Here is an 18,287-nt window from a genome sequence, read left to right as displayed (position 1 = left end):
TCTGCAGCAAACCAAAATAATTAAAAAATATTAACAGCCCAGTAAATGTGGGGGTTTTCTTGTTTTCTTCCAGGATGAAGCAGAATGTCAAGGTTGCTGAAGCCCCACAAAACTAACTCAGGTTAAGTTGCTTGTTTCATCATTTTAAAGAGATAATTGAATTCCCAGTCACATCCTGAAATTACTATCAATCAATCCAGTCACTCCAGTATATTCATCAGCTATATGGGATACTAATCCAGACCATTTAAAGAAATAACTAGCTATTGGAAACCTCTCCACAGTCCTGCACCAATCTTCCTAATTATTAAAAATAGAGCTATAACCTGGCTGCCTCTTCCTGACATCATTAGACTTGAAAGAGGAAATAAAATCCATTTGATAAAATTGGAAGTGTTGCAGGGGGCAGTCAGAAAACCAAGCTTGGTTTTCCTTTCCAGTCCAACACAGCAGGCTGTGCCCTCAGCCCAGTTCTTGGCAGCACTGGCCACGCTGGCTCCTGCTGCCTTGGCACTGGGCACTGGCGTGGGGCAGGAACAGGCACAGGACTTGCTCGTGCTCCCTTGAGATTTCACCTCCCCATCCGTCCCCATTCCCACTTCCCAGCTGCTCCGTGTCCCTTGAAGGCACAGCCCCTCCAAAGCAGGGGTTGTCCATGCCAGCTGTGTGTCCATGCCAGCTGTGTGTCCATGCCAGCTGTGTGTCCATGCAAGCTGAGTGCCCACCCAAGCTGAGTGTCCATACAAGCTGTGTGCCCATCCAAGCTGAGTGCCCACGCAAGCGGTGTCCATACAGGCTGTGTGTCCATACAGGCTGTGTCCATACAGGCTGTGTGTCCATACAGGCTGTGTGTCCATACAGACTGTGTCCATACAGGCTGTGTGTCCATACAGGCTGTGTGTCCATACAGGCTGTGTGTCCATACAAGCGGTGTGCCCGTCCAAGCTGTGTGCCCACACAAGCTGAGTGCTCCCTGGGACTGGCCAGGAACCATCCTGCTCTGGGTTCATGTCTTGCAGCAGGATCCCCACGTTTTCCCTCCCAGTCCCACATCCCAGCCCCATCTCTTGGGCAATCCCACGGGATTTGCTGTGCTCAGTCTGCTACTCCCACACAAGTATGAGGACCCCAGTTCCTCAGCAGCCTTCAGCAGTTCCTGACTTGCTGCTTCTTTGATCTGAACTTAATTAACCTCAAAGGGACATTCCTGGAGTTTCCTGCCTCCCACAAGGCTACTGGGACTCCCACGCTCACCTCATGCTGAGTGCAGCAATTCACCAGCCCTGAACTCCTTCCCCAAAGTCATTCTGCATTTTAGCCAAGACTTCCACTCAGACCCGTCCACCCCAGCCCACGGGGCAGGCAGCAGATGGAGCCAGCCTGGACCCACTGCAGCTGTCCTGTGGCCCTGGCAGCCGTGGCTCACTGCAGCTGACTGAGATGAGTGCCCGTGTCCCTGCAGCCTCCTCAGCAGGTGCCCACGCAGCTCTGCCCAGATAAGATGCTTGTGCAGGACACGTTACAGCATGTCCTGCCAGCCCTGCCAGCCCCGCTCTGGCAATCAGGAGACCGAGCTGAAAACAATTAAAAATGGAATGGCACAGCTCTCTTACCTGGGAATTGACCCAGAAAGAAGATTAGAATAAGGCTGTGGGAAAAAGCATGAGGTAGTTTACAGCTACAGTGTTCTCCATCTGAGCCAAGCATGCAAGGATGATAAGCCTCAGCCCCATGTTTCTCCTGCTGTCATAAAGACTGTTTTCTTCTGTGGACTTGGAGGTTTTAGTTTTGCTTTTTCTTCTTTTTCTTTTAAAACCAAGCACACCCATGGTCTGCACTGCAAGGGAGCAGTGAGTCCACACCACCCATCCTGCCTGCCCTCCACACTCCACCATGGCTAAGCTGGAAACAAGTGACCCAGCTTCAGGCTCTGAGCAGCTGCTCCTGCACAACACAGCTGTGTGCACATAGATGGAAGAAGGCAAAACCACTGGCTATTTCTTTGCCATTGCTGCTTTCCTTTGCCTCAATTCCTAACACAGATTTTATGTATGAGGAACTCTAAGAAATACCAACAGAGCAGGGGAAACACCAGCACTCACACTGATGGTCTGAAGCATAGTACAGATTAATTGTGGCTCTCTAGTCCTGGGAACCACAACCATGAATTCATAATCATCACAGACAACTGCTGAACACAACAGCTGCTCAGGCTCCCCATTACATGTATTTATAGTGGTGGCAATCCAGCAAACAGACACTGCTTTACGGAGAGAGTTAAAAGCGATGCCATTTGCAACACACACACGCGCATTAAACAACCATAAAGCTCCCCCCTGCACTGCACAGCATTGTAATAGATGTTGGCATTATGTCAGGAAAAGCAGTTTCCTGGATTCAGCCACATTAATGCTCACCCTAATGAACTCTCTGGAGGAGCTGTCATAAGTGACAGAATATCATAAAAGAGCTGTGCTGCCAGTAGAGGCCAGGGAGAGCACGGGCCCTGATTACATGCACGGGATGAGCTCGGAGCCGTGGTGTTCCCAGGCAAGGCAGTGATATTTCTGCTTTATCAGTTATTCATAGGGTTAACTTTGCTGCTTTTATCTCTGCAGGTGCGTTTGAAGTAGGATTCATGGAAAAGAACTTAAAAGATTCCTACAAAGTTATTAAAGATAATAATTGAAATCATTATTTTGCCTGATGATAAAGCCAATGGCTAAAATTATTCAAGCTTTTAAAAATCAGATAATAAACTAAGTTTCTTCCTACTGGTAATCAGCTCATTTCATTGCTAAGATCTTCTTTAAAAAAAATTCAGCTTTGTTAACTCCAGTCTTGTCAGAAGTTGTTCAGTGGTAGATGCTTTATTCGTTTGTTTGTTTTGTTTTATTTTGAGTTTGGTTTCTTTGTTTTGTTTAGGGTTTTTAAAATTGTATAGACACTAGGGAAGAGGAAGGGAGATGAGACCACATGGAATATTTCTTTCTGCTCAGCTGCTACTTTTAACCCACACAGAGAAGTTCACTCACCTGAAAGCATTTACCCTAAAATACTCACAGGCCTTGGAGCTGGGACCATTTCTGAGTGAACAGTCTGTACAGCCTGCCCTGCCTGGCAAGGAGAAGTTCCTCTCCCCCAGCACATTTTTCAAGGTAGAGCACAACCATGTCTTGGACATCCACAGTCCAAGCACAGCTCTGACTGCCACCCTTTCTGCATGACATCCAACCAGCAGAGAACTTCATTCAGCAAGCAGCCAACAAATGTAATAATTCACTGACACTCTCAGACTATTGCCTGCTTCACTTTGGGAATTCAGGTACATGCCTTCCCTTCTACAGTGCATGTCATCTGAGGATAGCAGCATTTCTGCAATGATTGCCCCTCAAACAGACCTTTCCCCTTCTGTTTGGTTTCATTTCCTTTTCTGGGCCTTCCTGCCTCTTTTGGGCCCCTTTCACTATTTCCTGCCTCTTTCCCTCTTCATGCTACAGGTGATCAGAATGGAGCACACAGGATTTCATGTCACACAGTCACAGCAATAATAACAGAACAACTCTGGAATTAGTTCAAACCAGCTCCATCATTTCTTTTGGCAGAGAGTGATTTTATACAAATTGCAACTGCAGCCTCGTTTCCAGAGAAACAGATGCTCAAAGTCTGGATGCAAACTCCAGCCCCCATTGCACAGCCCTCCCTCCCTTGGAGCAGGATGGAGCCCACACCACTAGGTACAGGCAAGAGCAGCCTGACAGAATAATTTCTCCATCCTTTCCTAGACCAGCAAGGGGCAAGACACCAAATGTGCTGTGCTTCACAACCTCCCCACAGCCAATAACAGCTCTCTGCACCCAACACCTGCTGGGATAAATTAAATCAATCCTCTGCACAGCACGCTGCCAGCAAGGCAGACAAAGCCAGGTGCAATTCCCACTTTTCTTCCTGGGCTCTGCTTTTCGGGAGAACAAACACTGCTGCAGTTTTGCAGCCCATCCCCTTTGCTTTTTTCTCTAACCCCTACAAAGGGGGGCCAATAGGAGCTAACAGAGCCTCCTGCAAGATTAAAGTAATTTAGCAAGTCAGAGGTGTCCTCATTTAATAATCTCTGGATCTCTGTCACCCTGACAGCATGTCTTCATCAAGCCATTACAGTCTGAAAAGAAGTGGGGACACGAGATAGGGGGGCCTGTCACAGTCACTGGTGAGCTGGCTCCACAACTCACCTGTCAGCTGCAATCAGGCATCCAAAGATTGCTGCTCTGCTGCAGACCTGAAAAAAAAAAAAGAAGAAAAAAAAATCAATCACCATCATCCTGATGTGATAAAATCCTCAGTGCTCCAGACATGCCAGGTAATTGATCACTTCCTCATAACATACATCACTCCCTTGCTCTTCGTCAGAAATAAACCCACCAAAAATTGAAATACAGAATGCAGCCCTGCCTGTAAGGAGCAATCCCCATCCCTTAACACTAACTGCAACAAAGCTGCCCACCCCAAAGAACCAAGCGTGCTTCAGTCACGGAAGAAACAAACTGGGGTGATGATGTAGTCCTTGAAGTATGACTTCTCCCAGGGTTAGGAGCAAGAAAGCTCTGGAGAGTAGAGCTGAGCCTTGTAGGAGTCCTCAGAAGAGCTTCAGGATGATGATGGCCCCCCTCCATCAGCCAGACTCCAGTTACCCAAATCTCCTGTGCAGCCTCAGCGTGCCAGAGAACTCCAGGGCAGTCAGGGCCAAAGGAGGGGGGTCCCCTCCCTGCACTGATGCACCCACTTCTCCCTCCCTCCCCTGTGCAGAGTGACTGAGCCCATCCAGGGCTGGGGCTTGGCCCTCAGAGGCTTCTCACGTTTCTGTGGGACACAGGCAGTGCAGGCACCAGCCCTTGGCTCCCGCTGGGGCTGGGGGTGGTGGAAGGGACCCCCAAGGGTGGGCAGGCAACGAGGCTCAGCTCCACAGCAGGACACAGCTGACATCCCAAATCCATCTGCACTGCAGCTTCATTAAAACACTGGTTGGGTGCTTGCACTTGAAGAGCAGAGCTGGGTGTGGGTTCTCCAGTTTTGCAAAGGAACTTCCATTTCTTTGGACTTCATGAACAGAAAAAATACAAATGTAGGCAAAGAAATTAAATGTTTTCTTGCTTTCCTTGAGGCTTATTCCTGGAAAACAAACCAGTTCCTCTAAAAATGGTTCTGCATCCCTGTATTTCCAGCTTTTTCTCACTGCTTGAACAAATACCATGCTCCCAGTATACCTTCCCATCTGTTAAATTCAATTCCTGCAAAAATTTTGGGTCTCTTTCCATTTACCGTCTTAATTAATTGCCCTGAAGCTTACCTTTCCCTTCTTACCTTTTGCTTGTTTATCAGCTCATTTTTGCAACATTTGCTAATTATTGCAGACACTTTCATTTAAGGAGGATTTGCTCCTTTCCTGCCAATCTCTTCTTTCCACTTGACCCTGCAGCAACTTTGCCCATCAAAGCAAACATAAGCTGCCTGGTTTGCATATGGAAGAATAAGGACAGCAAGTGGGAAACAAATGGGCATTGATTGCTGCAATGCGTGGTGTTTGTGGCTGCCCTAGGGAAGGGAGGGGAATTCTGCTAGAGGAGAACAAACAGAACCCTCCCTGCTCCGTCCCCCACCCCAGTGCCTTGGCTGGGGACACAATTGCATAAAGCAGCAGAGGTGGAAGCTGAACACTGTTTATGTAAAGCAGCAGATGGTGACATTACATAATCTGAAATGTTATATATGTGTGTGTGTATATATACATATATATAAATTTCACTGAGGCAATAGGACATTATACGGCAGGGACAAGGTGTATGGCTGGTTGTGGGGTGGGTCTATAAACCATCTGACAAGTTGAACATGTTTCTGGCTGCTATGTCTCAAGAACAAAAAATTTAGGTGCAGATTTCCATCTCAAACCTTCTCCCAGAAGAAGGAAAAATGAAATGCTAAAAGTCACCAAAGAAAAAGTAAGAAATTATCACTGCAAAAGCAGCAGCCTAAATAACCAAACATGAAAACAAATGTGGAATTCCAGGTATGTGCTACATGCTGAATTCTTGCAAAATCTGGCCCAAGCCCCTTTCCTGCAGAGCCCAGGACCTGCTGATGAGCACCACAAATGTTGGGGCACTGCTCCAGTGTCCTGTGCACAGATGGTGAGGATGAATCCCAGGTGTCCACCCTGAAAAGGTGTAGCACAGGGGAGTGCTACACCTCCCGTGGTGGGGACTGGCCCTGCTGGCAGAGAGCACAGGCATCGCCCCTGAAAGATGCTGCTGGGCTTGAAATGGCCATTGGCCTTTAAATGCAGAAAGAGCAGCAGGCATTGACTGCACATTAATTTAAAATGTAATTTTTATCCTCCGCCTGAGACTCACGTGGGATTTATGCTATTAAATATTAAATACCAAGACCTTTATGCAATGAGGCAGCTTTACTGAATGAAATTACATTAAACAATGAAATCAGAAGCTTTGCAAATATTAGGCATGTAACAAGTTCCAGAAAACAGGGTGAGCACCCAGAGGGGATGTGTCCTTCAGCCAGTGACCCCCCATGAGCTCCTGACCCAGGGGCTGGTGGCCTCTGTCTTGCAGCTGCACTGTGCCAGAGTCTGCACCCTCCTGAGGGCAAGGCTTGCCCATCAAAACAGGGCTTTGAAGGGTAGCTCAACTTCCAGTCTGGGAGAAGTCCAACAGCAAGTTATAATTACATTTTGTTTTCTTTTTCCTTACATTGCACTTCAGGGAATTATTTGAATATTCTGCATGAGAAAGGTGATGACTTTGTCAAGATGGGCTGTTGGAGTGACATGGAGCTGACTTCATGCCATGTCTGAATGGGAAGAGAAACACTTCTGTAGCAATTGCCAAAACTGATCTCTAATTAACACTGGTACCACTGAACCTCAGTTCTGTAGGACCTGCAAATAAACAGCCACACTAGAGTCCCAGATGTAACAACTAGTCAGTAATGTGTTTTACTCTTAGATTGTTTCAGGATTTAAAACAATGGGATGTAAGTTATGATCCCACCTCGCAGCCTGGCTGATACCCAAATGCTAACAGGTCTGGGCCATACCTGCTCTGTGAGCCTTGATTTCAGAAAACCTGCTTAAATGTTGTCTGGGATACAACTTAGCATAAGCACAGGTTAAGGACCTGCTCCATGTGAGGCACTTCCCTGAAGTTCCTGTATTTAAATGTCTTCCTCACCCAAAATATTTGAGTCTTCTCTCACATGAGGTCATTTGTCAGCAAGTATCCAGAGCATGAACTGGGCGAGGTAAAAACATCTTGTTATTGGAGCAGAGACTGGTCCTCTTTTTGAACAATTCACTGAGGTTTTCTAAGCAGAGAGAGGAGAAAGGAAAGCTCTTTGTTAAAATGCTCATCTTACAAAAATAGAACAGGTAGGAAAAAACTCTTTCCCAAGTTCTCAAAATGGACTTGATGTTGAGATTGAGATTTCTAGAACAGAAGACTAATGTGATGAACAGTAATTAGAAACCTGTTTGAACTGCTTTAAAAAGATTGTCTTTGGGGAAAACATCCATTTAAGGGGAAATAAAGAAGCATAAGGGCCTGGAGGCAAAGCAACCTTCAATAAAGTGCATGGCTTGCTTCTGCAGGGAGGGAGTGTTCCAGGCCCCAGCTCAGCTGTGTGCTCCCCTGGCCAAAACACTCTGTCCACCACTGCTGCTGGGAAAAACCCCAGAGAAGCCCAGGCAGCAGGAGCACGGATACCACAGAACAAGGTAAATACAGACATTAGTATAATTTCTGTCAGAACAGATGACTGGAGGAATTTCTACTGTTCCATTTGCAGTTCCAAATTTAACCCGTGCCACAAGATTTCCAAACATTAAACATGTTTCCCATGTGCTGTGGAAGGACTGTGTGTACCTTTGAAATTAGCTGCCCCCACCATATCTGTAGCATCTGCTTACGGTCCAGCAACCTGCCAAGGACAGAGCCAGCCAAAATAGCAATAAAAATAATTCCCAAGGTCAGGGGAGTGCATCACGCTCGGGGCATTAAAAATCTCAGCTTTGCTCTAAGCTGCGTTGGTAATCAGCACCAGAGACAGCAGGGAGGACTTTCCACAGGGGCGTTGTGCTGCTTGGTGTCCATATGGCTCAGTGATATTTTGCTCGATTTTATTTCATGGTTGGAGAGATCACAGTTTTCCTTGAAGAGCTGGCAGGCAGAGCAGACAAAATTCCCAAGGTGTTTTCCTGTTCTAGCAGCAAACTGCAAGGAGAGGAGTCCCTGCTGGGCTCTGGTGGATGAGAGGGCTCTGGAGCAGCAGTGGCATGCAGGGCAGAGCTGCCCAGGAGCTGAGGACAGTTCCTCACAGAAGAGCTGGCTGGCACTGCCCTCCCTCCTGCTCAAGCAGGAGTGACACGGTGGAGCAGGCACTGCCAGGCCACTGGGTGGCCGTGCCACCCCTCTGCCCTGGCATCCCGTTGGGATAGCACTTCCAAAGGCAACCTGGGAGAAGCCAGAAAAGTCAGTGTGGTCTGGGAAGCTTTAGGAAAAGAGATAAAGGTAAATATTGACACCTCAATAATGATAGCTTCACTCTACTGCAATTATTCTTCTACCAATATTTTGATGTTTTCACTTACAGTCATTACAAATGACTTATTCCTGTCCCCAGACACCAACCAGAGCCACCATTAGTAATATTCTGACCTCAGGCAGGTATAATAAAATTGATCAAGGTGTTGACACTTAAAGATACAAGTAAAGGAACATGACAAACTGCCAAGAACTGTGAGCAAGAAACAAAATGTTCTTTCTTTGTGAAATAGCACCTGGCAGGGGTGAGTCTTTTGACTTTGTTTTGTGCAGACAACAAATTACCCAGGTATTCCATTTGGCCCCTCCGAGCAGAATGGGGGCAAGATGGCCCTTGTGCCCTTGCACACAGGGTGTCCCTGCTCTGGGCAAGATGTGGGGGACACAAGGGAGGCCCATCATCATTTGTCCCACCCTCTCACAAACTGGAAATGAATCCACGTGTGTGCAGCTCCTGGCAAACACCTCTGCACATTTCCCTCCGGCCCCGTATATATTCCAGTTTTAACTAAACTGTGCATTACCTGCCAACAAGATCATTGTGTGGACACACAAAAAAAAAGGTGGCAGTAGGCTGAAAACATCAGACTGTGCAGCCTGGCTCACCCTGAACCAAGGCTCATGCCCTGAACTGAGATGCTCTCCTGGTCCTTTTGCTGTTTTACACAAAGCTGCCTCTTCTTCCTGCAGCCCCAGGTGTGTGATGTGCACAAAGGAAAATTAGGAAGATGCTGTTGCTGACTAACTGGCAAACCACTGTGGCAAATTCCCTGGAAAAGTGAAGAATTCTAAAGGGCAGTGCAAAATAATGGATTGCTCCAACAAAGGTGGTTTGACAGCAGCTGCACGATTTGAATTCAATGAGAGAAAAAACACAGCAGGGCCTAAACAAGAGTGTTGACCATGAAGTAGACTTTCCTGGAACTGAAGTGAAAAGGCTAATTCATCAAGCTGTAATGAGAACCTCATTGTCATTCATCTTTTATGTGAACATTTGCAGGCAAGAGCCTGGATGTCAGGGGAAAGCCCTGTAATTAATTTATCTCTGTTGTGTAAAAGGTAACGGATCTGAACAATAGGTTCTGTCCCAGCACAGCTGCCTCAAATAAAAATCCAAGTGATGATTTAGGTATTATTTCTACTTCCATCAAAGGAAAACTAAATAGCTGCAGAAAAATTGGAACCATGAAAAATGCACTGTTTGACAGAAAAGGTGCAGAAGACCACTTCCAAAAATCATATTGATTGGGCAAGAACAACCCAAACCCTCAGCAGGGAGGGCTGAAAAGAAGTATAATTTGTTTGCAAAGGCAGAGTTTTATACCTGTCTGAAGGTACTGAGTTAGGATGAAGGATAAATAACGGAGGCAACAATCAAAGTTATTTCCCATGGATAATTTGCCCTCAGTGTTCAGAAGACTATGTCAAGACTCCCTGCAATTAAAAATCCCCGGCTTACTCTTGTTGTGCTGTCTTTATTTTTTGGAACAGGAGCACCAGTAGACTCACAAGAGTGGCAAAGATTTGCCTGAACTGCCTTTTGTGCAAACTGATGCCAAGAGAGCTCTTACAGCTACTGACCCAGACATGGACTTGCCCGGGTTGGGGTCCAGCTCAGCGTGTGTTTGGTGCTGGGCACGAGCTGACAGCCCTGCTGCCAGGCAGCTTCCACCCAGCAGCTCCAGACCCCGGGAGGGAGGGCAAAGGCAGGGAGGGGGACAGCTGGGGCTCATGAATGATCAGCCACAGCGGATGAGGTATCGATATGTGACAAAAAGGAAGGGCAGCCTGCGTCGCTGCTTGCAGCCAGTGTGTTAGGTGAGCTAATTAAAAGCACAAGAAGGGAGTTACAGTCAGTGGAAAGTGAGGTGGTTGATGTTTGAGAAAGGAAAAGGACATCCTGCTGCCCATGCCAGACCTGCCAGGTGTCCCTCCGTGGCCAGGCTGTGCTCAGTGCAGGGGCCATGCAGGGCCAACAGGCAGAACTGGGTTTTAGGAGGATAAAAGCACAGCAAAGGAGAGAGAAAAGGTAAAAAAAAACTGCTGAGGCTTGAAACACAAAAACAACAGCAATTTGTGTCTGTTCCTAGAGCTGAGATCCTATTTTTCTTCTACTTTATACATCACCATGCAGCTCTGGAGACTAAAACAGCCAGGGTGCTCACCAGTACTCTGGTGAATCCACAAAAATGTAGGTCTCCAGGGTTTGTTAAATTATTTTTTTCTGTTGCTGGTGTGGCTGGAATTCAGCCTTTAAGGATGTTCTTGCCAGCTGGGATATCCCGGAGGACATGTTTCTTCCTCTGTTTTGCTGGCAACCATGAGGAAAAAATCATAATGAATGACCTCTTTTCTCTTTTCCTTCTGCACCAGCTGGCTCCGATACCCTTTCCCAACCTGCACTTGCATCTTCTACCAAACAGAATCTCATTTCCCAGAGTCTTCTTCAGGCTCCTCAAGATAATGAAAAAACCAGTGTAATGGAAATACTTGGCATGGCCTTTCCTCTTTTAAACCAACTTGGTTTTTTTTATTTAAAAAGCTATTGGAATAAGTAATTTCCCTCTATTCTATTAATCCCAGCTCCCTGCACATCAAGACCCATCCTAAACTGGCCATACTGAAAGCCATGAGATAACCTTCAGAGGGCAGAAACAGAGCTCCCTGCAATTGCTCTAAATAGTTTGCCAGAAGGGAAACACTGAATGGGCCTTCAGAAGTGTGCAGGAAGAAAAAGAGCAAGAGAATAACATTTTTTCCTGTGCCTATTTCCCCTTGATTCTTTATTTCCACAGAAGGTGAGCGGAGTGGATGTGCCTGGAGCAGGGCAGAGCCTGGGGAGCAGGGCCAGCCCAGAGCCAGCAGCAATGGGGCTGAGCTGCAGCCCGGAGCAGACAGGGTGGGAACATCCCAAAAACGTGGGCTGGGAACATCCCAAAAACGTGGGGTGGGAACATCCCAAAAACGTGGGGTGGGAACATCCCAAAAACGTGGGTGGGAGCGTCCCAAAAACGTGGGCTGGGAACATCCCAAAAACACAGCTCCCCGTGCCCAGAGGGTGGCTCTGCAAAATCCAGTACTTGACCAACATCTTCCCTCCTTTGGTATTTTCTTTTTCCCATTCAGTTTTCTCCAGTCCCAGTTGTTCTGCCCTGAGTCCAGCTTGCTCCGTGGGCATCACAGGTTGCTTAGCAGCCGACTTTAAAGTTCGATTATTGTATTAATATTGATGCTATCATTGCATGAATCATGACTCCTGTAGGAGGAATAATTTAAGTTTCTTTAAAATATTGATTTTGGAGAGATACCAAAGTGGAGGCACACGGGACTGAATCCTGCTGGCACAGCAGCTCGAGGATGAGCATCACCAACTCTGCTGGGTGGGATGGAGACCAGGAAAAGCAGATGGAAATTCTGGGATAGTTTGGATTTTAAGGGATCTGCCCTCCACTGGGGGCACAAACTGATGTTCTCATGTGTATGGGAAAAACTTTTTCTTGGATCCAGGGAGATTTCCAAGGCCATAAATGTGAGGGCTAGAAATCTTATCTAGATTCTCTAGAATATGATCAGAAATCAAAAGAAGTCATTAATACAGAGTTCTGTCAAGAATGTCCGTATTATCTCAATATTTTCCACATAAAATACAAAAAAATGGGTTATATAAATAACATTCTGTGAAAATGTCCTTAATGGTTGTGTTTTGACACATTTTTAAGATCATAAACTTCACTCTTCTTAATGTTTTTGGTAAGACTTGTAACAAGAAAAGACAATTCTGAAGTCCTGACATTAATAAATCTATTGTAAAAAGGTCACCTTTGCCTAAGAATATTTTATTATCAGTGGAGCAGAATAGCTGTGAATGTGTAATGACTTTTATCTGATGATTGCCTTGTATTCTTTCTAAGGAAAGACGGCTTCAGATGTTGATAATTTACATATAAGCATTGAAGTGTTTGGCAGCAGAAAAACAAACTGGTTCAGAGAAATTAATTATAAAGCAGCCATAGAAGAGATATGAAAATTAACTTCTGATCTTTGTGTGTTTCTAAGTTTTTAAAAATTACTCCAGGACTGCCTGTCCCTGGGACATCTCTGCACAGGGGGAGGCAAACACACACCCTGGAGACTCACTTTGGGTACAAATCACTCAAAGGCCATTTCTCATTCTCATCTGGCTTTCCCACTTCGGTGTAGAACCTCCACCACCTGCATTTAGCAGAACATAATGGATTGGGAGGTACACAGAGAGGAGATATAGGTAGAATAGGTATAGATATAGATATAGAGATAGATAGATAGATAGATAGATAGATATAGGCAGATAGGAGAGTTAGTGGCAGCAGGATCTCAGCTTAGCAACCAAGATTAACAGCCACATGCAGAAGCAGAGCTGTGTGAAGGTCCCTGTCCCCAGAGCTACTGACAGACAGACAAAGGGAATCATGCAGTCAGGACCAAACTGAGCACGGGGGAGCAGTGAACCCTCAGCCTCCCTGCAGGAGCTGCCAGCCTGGCACGGGTTTGCTGTGGGGACAGAACCTGCTCTGCAGCCACTGACACAGCTCTGCAGCTCAGAAATGTCCCCCTGCCTGCCACGACCACGAGCACGCCTCACAGTCTGTGCTCATGTCAGATTAGGTTTCCCCAGGAGAACTGGGTGTTCATAAATAGCTTGTTTGGTATTTTGAGTCATTACACTTAACTTAATTACTCCCAATCCACCACCAATGAAGGTTTTCAACAAAAGCTTCCTCTGTTAAGAAAGCATTTTCATATACTAATGATCTTATCTCAGGAATGTTTTTCAAAGAGCATTTAAATATCATGCTCCATTTGTCAGGGGACACAGTGAAAAGCAGGGATATTTTTATAATTGCAATTTCAAGAAAAAAGTATTTTCTAAAAGTGCTATCTGGGACAAAGGCTTTGTCTTACTGTGAAGTCCAATTATCTGGGGATCATAAAACTGCAAAACTTCATCAGTGCAAGAACACTGTGCCAACTCATCAGTATTTTGGAGGAAATATGATGGATATTCACAGAGGATGGTGTTTTGCTGCAAAGCGATGGCTGCTGACTCCTGGAACCCATTTCAGGGTTCTGCAGGGGGGCAGCATGCCACCTCTCACAACAGCACCGAGTTAATTTAATGTGCCAGAGCACCAGAGAACAAACAGGAACAGTTCTGAGGGATACCTGAGAGACTGGGAAAAGAGATGGAGAAGAACCAGAGGAGCAGGACAGGCAGCAATTGAGATTTGTCAAGAAGCTGGGGAGACCTGAATTGCAAATGACACTTAGCCAAAGAGGAGAAGAGAGGACAAAAGCAATCCAGAATGTAATGAAGCAGGAGGATGTGCAACTGCAGCTCTCCAGGAATCAGATGAGCTGAAGCTGGATTCTACAGGTGCTTCCAAGCATGTCCTGTGCCATTTGCACCAATTACAGGGCTGCTGTCCAGCCTGCCCTCCTAATATGAAACAGGAGGAGTCCTAATCTCTCTCTGTATCAGGAAATGGGTATTTAACCTAATTTTTTCAGACCCTAATTGCATCCTTATTCTCCTAATACTGAGCTAATAAATGAGGCATTCCAGATTCCACCCTGGCATTTCAGCACACCATAAAAAAATACACAAGAGATTAAGCAACCATTAGCTGTGTTGAGCATTCTCACCAGTGCAGCTCCAACAGAAGAAACCCAGTTCCAGTGATGGCAGCCCCAGAGCAGAGCCCCCAAGAGGGTTTGTGTGGGACTGTGCTCATGTCTCCATTAAAGCATGCACACTGCAGATGAAAATATTCACAGCTGCCACAAAGCTTGCTTCATTTTTCATCCTGTCATGAATGAAACGCCTTCTTAATGTCCTTTACATCAAATAAATGATTTCTTTATCTGGTATCATCCAAACTGTTTTCCATTCCCAATCTCCATTCCCTTAGAAAGCTGAACACTAATTGGTATTCAGCGAATGAATTGTCATTACTTTTATTAATTATATCACATTGTTCAACTCTCAAGATAAGAGAGTTACGGTTCTCAGTACCAAACAATGATGCTGTTCCTGTCAGGAGAGAGGGGTGAGAGATAAAAATTCCAGAAGTAATACTCCACCAGTGAAAGGTGACTTTTGTCAGCTCCTCTGAGCCCCGAGCCCTGCTTGGAGCTCTGGCTACAGAAAAGCATCCTCCTCCCCTGGGAGCAGCCAGCTCCCCAGGCAGCCCTGTCCCTGTCCTGCTGGGGGACACACACTCTTCACTTTTCACACACACTTTTCACATACACTCTTCACTTTCTACACACACTTTTCACTTTTCACACACACTCTTCACTTTTCACACACACTCTTCACTTTCTACACACACTTTTCACTTTTCACACACACTTTTCACTTTTCACACACACTCTTCACTTTTCACACACACTCTTCACTTTCTACACACACTTTTCACTGCCCCCCAGCACATGCAGGACTGCAGCCCAGGCTGCAACCCCGGAGGCATCACTGAGCTTTAAAAATCCAGCGGCGGAGTTCACAAAGCTCGAGTTAATCTGTAAGCTGGTGTCTGATTCAGAGAAACAAGAAGAGGCTGCTCCAGCTCCTACACACAGAATTTATTCCACCCCATCTCAGAAGAGATGTAGTGCTCCTTTTGTCTTGTTTTTAATTTTTATAAGAGGAAAAGACTTGAAAAAGAATAGATCTGCACAGCCTAATTCCCAATTGACATTTTAGTTTTGAGTCCAGAGATGAACAGGATGCAGTGGTGTGAATTGTTACAATAACATTAAAAATGCAGCAGAACTCATTATCCTAAATTTAATCTCTCCCTCTGAAATTCTGTCAAACTCATTATGTTGGTTCCCTTTTTGACATGGTTTGAGCACCTCCAGGGAGCAGCTGTACAATACCAATAATAATGATTAAATTGCTGTCTAAAGCTTCACTGGACATCAAAAATAAGTAGATTAAATTCACACTTACAAACACTTCTTAAAGAAAATTATCAGTGTACCAAAATGGTGGAGTTTATGACAAGCCCTTATGGAGTAACTCCACCAGCTCACAGAGCAAAAGTCCATAAACCTCAGGGACTCCCAGGGGAGCAGGTCACAGCCTGAGGGAGGCTGTGTTTTCAGGGAAGCAGAAAGTGACACTTCATCCAAACAAATCACAAACTCCAGCTTTGGAAATGTGTTGCTTCCTGCCCTGGCAGGGCTCCTGCCCTGTGCTCTGCTCACTGTCCCCCACGGCCCCAAAATCCTGCTCTGCAGCAGGATTGCAAGAGCATGCTCACTGTTGGGAGAGGAGAGTTTTAAACAGAGCTGTACAGAGATGAATATCATCAACCAAAGTTGTAATTAATTCCAGCAGCTCATTAACTGTAGGAGTAAAGTCACTGGAGCTTCACTAGTTCATGAGACCTAAGGATGGGTGTCCATTTACTTACTGAAGAATGCAAACCATGCCAGGGTTTTATTGGGTGGTGTATTCACTAATATAGAGACTCTGTCCATCAGAGCTGCAAAGAACCAGAACAGCTTTTTAACTGAAATTCCACATCAGTGCTCAGGAGCTCCGTGGGACACAAACAATACATAAACTTTGTGCTTATTTCTCCTCAAATTATCAATATCTGCACTGAGAGCAGTAAAGCTGACCTTCAGCTGCCCTGGTAAGTCATGGTTAAAGGAGTGGAGATCCTGAGCTGTGCTGGGTCTGTGTGCTCAGTCCTTTGAAGAGTGCTGGCCGTGTCCCAGCATGCATCCCCAAATAAACCAAAACTGAACTGAAAAGTCACTTTGAATTATTATTAACAAGCACTGCACTATTTTAATTGGCCCCCTGGTGAATATTGGCCTAAGCACGGGGACAACAAATTGCCTTACTGTGTGAAATTTTTGTTTTGAATCCAACAGTAAAAAAAGCCCCCCAAACTCAGAAAAACCACTGATGTGCAGATAAGCACATGGAGAGAGCTGAGAGCACCAGGTCTGGAAAGGGCTCTCTGTGCAGCCAGCTCTGGAGCTGCCACAGTGGAGGACAGGCAAACTCCAGGGGCCTCAGCATTGAACCAGCACTGGTGGTTGAGAGCTTGAACTCAAGACTAAAACAGCCCAGATTTTGTGTACCAGGAATGCTTGCAAACTGTATTACTTAGCCTTCCACAAAGGCTGTTTCTTTTCTGGAGGATGAGGAGAAGCATCTTGTAGAGCCCCACTGATGTGTTGCACCTCATGCTGGACCTGGGTTTTCCAGCATCGCTCAGAAGTCAAAACAGGGAAAAAAAAAAAAAAAAAAAAAAAGAGCCAAATGCTACTACAGAAAGCAAGAACTGAGCCAAATCAGCCTCCAAGTAAGCTCCACCAGGGCTGCTGCCACCCTCCATTCATCAGGGACAATGAGTGCAGGCATTGAAATTCCACACTGATTTGATAAACAGAGTGCTGCTTTTTTAGTATGTCACATTTAGGCAAGAGAACAGATTCTGGCTGTAAAAAAAGTACCCTTGGAACCTGCTTTTATAGTTCTTACTTGAAATATTTCTCAACAGTCCTCTCATCACATGCATTTAAACAACTGCAGCCTCAGGGGTGTAATAACCAACAGCAAATCCACTGACTTTTCCAGGGCAGAAATGCAAGTCCTACATGCAGGTCACAATTTAATGAGTTCACAGACAACAAACCAGAGGGGAATCAATGCTAATTACGACAGGGAATCCCAGTGTCTCCACTGCATCTGCAGTGTCACTCACCTGCAACCACCAACTGCTCACATATTGATTTTAAGGTTAGCATCAGGCACAACACCTTGGTGTGAAGTGTGTCCCTCTGCCCTCGGATTTGCACTGACAGGGATCAAACAGCCAGTAATTGGCAGGGGGGAAACATCCCATACTCCCCAGGCACAACTGGAACAAAGGAAATCACAGATTCATGAATATTTAGCAAGTTTCCACACTCCTATGCATGACAGATGTATTTTGGTTTTAAAAGAATGTCAAAGCCGTTCACTGCAGCTCCCTTGTGAGATTAGAGTGGTCCCTTTTCTGGGAGCAGTTGGTTTGTGGCTTCATCCTGCATCTTCCTGCGGATTGGTTTAGGGCTGGAACTCTATTTACTGGAACTTCTTCAGGGAGGAAAACGGCATCCATACAGACATTTTTATTTTCAATTTTCATTTCAATTACATTTATATTTGGGCTTTGAGGTTGTTTACAGCTGAAATACATCTGCCAGGAGTTCAAGTATTTCCTAGTCGTCGCTGACATTAGTTCTTTGAAAGGACCATCAGGACAAAAGGAATGGCACACAACCAAAAGTGTCACCTGAGGAGGATGTGTGAGCAGCAGGTTAGGCCAGAGGACAAGCACCCTGAGCAGCCTGGTGCTGGGGGCTGGCACAAAACACTGCCCTGGGCCACAGCCAGAGACAGAGCTCGGTGTGCCCAGCTGGCTGAGCACCCCGCCCTGGGCCAGAGCAGCCACAGCCACCTTGCTGCTGGCCTTGCCCATCCCTTGGGAATGCAGGGCTGGAGTGGCCAGCAGAGCCGTGCAAGGGGCAGAGGGGTACATAAAATGCTCTATCAGCGAATTTAATGCCTGGTGATAAAAGACTTCATCCATTCTGAAGGACGGCGCTTAAACAGATGCTGTTAGTGGTTGTATT

This window comes from Pyrgilauda ruficollis, unplaced genomic scaffold, assembly GCF_017590135.1.
Source record: "Pyrgilauda ruficollis isolate IOZ18807 unplaced genomic scaffold, ASM1759013v1 scaffold59, whole genome shotgun sequence".
Classification (NCBI taxonomy): Eukaryota; Metazoa; Chordata; class Aves; order Passeriformes; family Passeridae; genus Pyrgilauda; species Pyrgilauda ruficollis.
The sequence above is the reverse complement of the archived record's forward strand: the minus strand, read 5'-3'. Positions refer to the sequence as shown.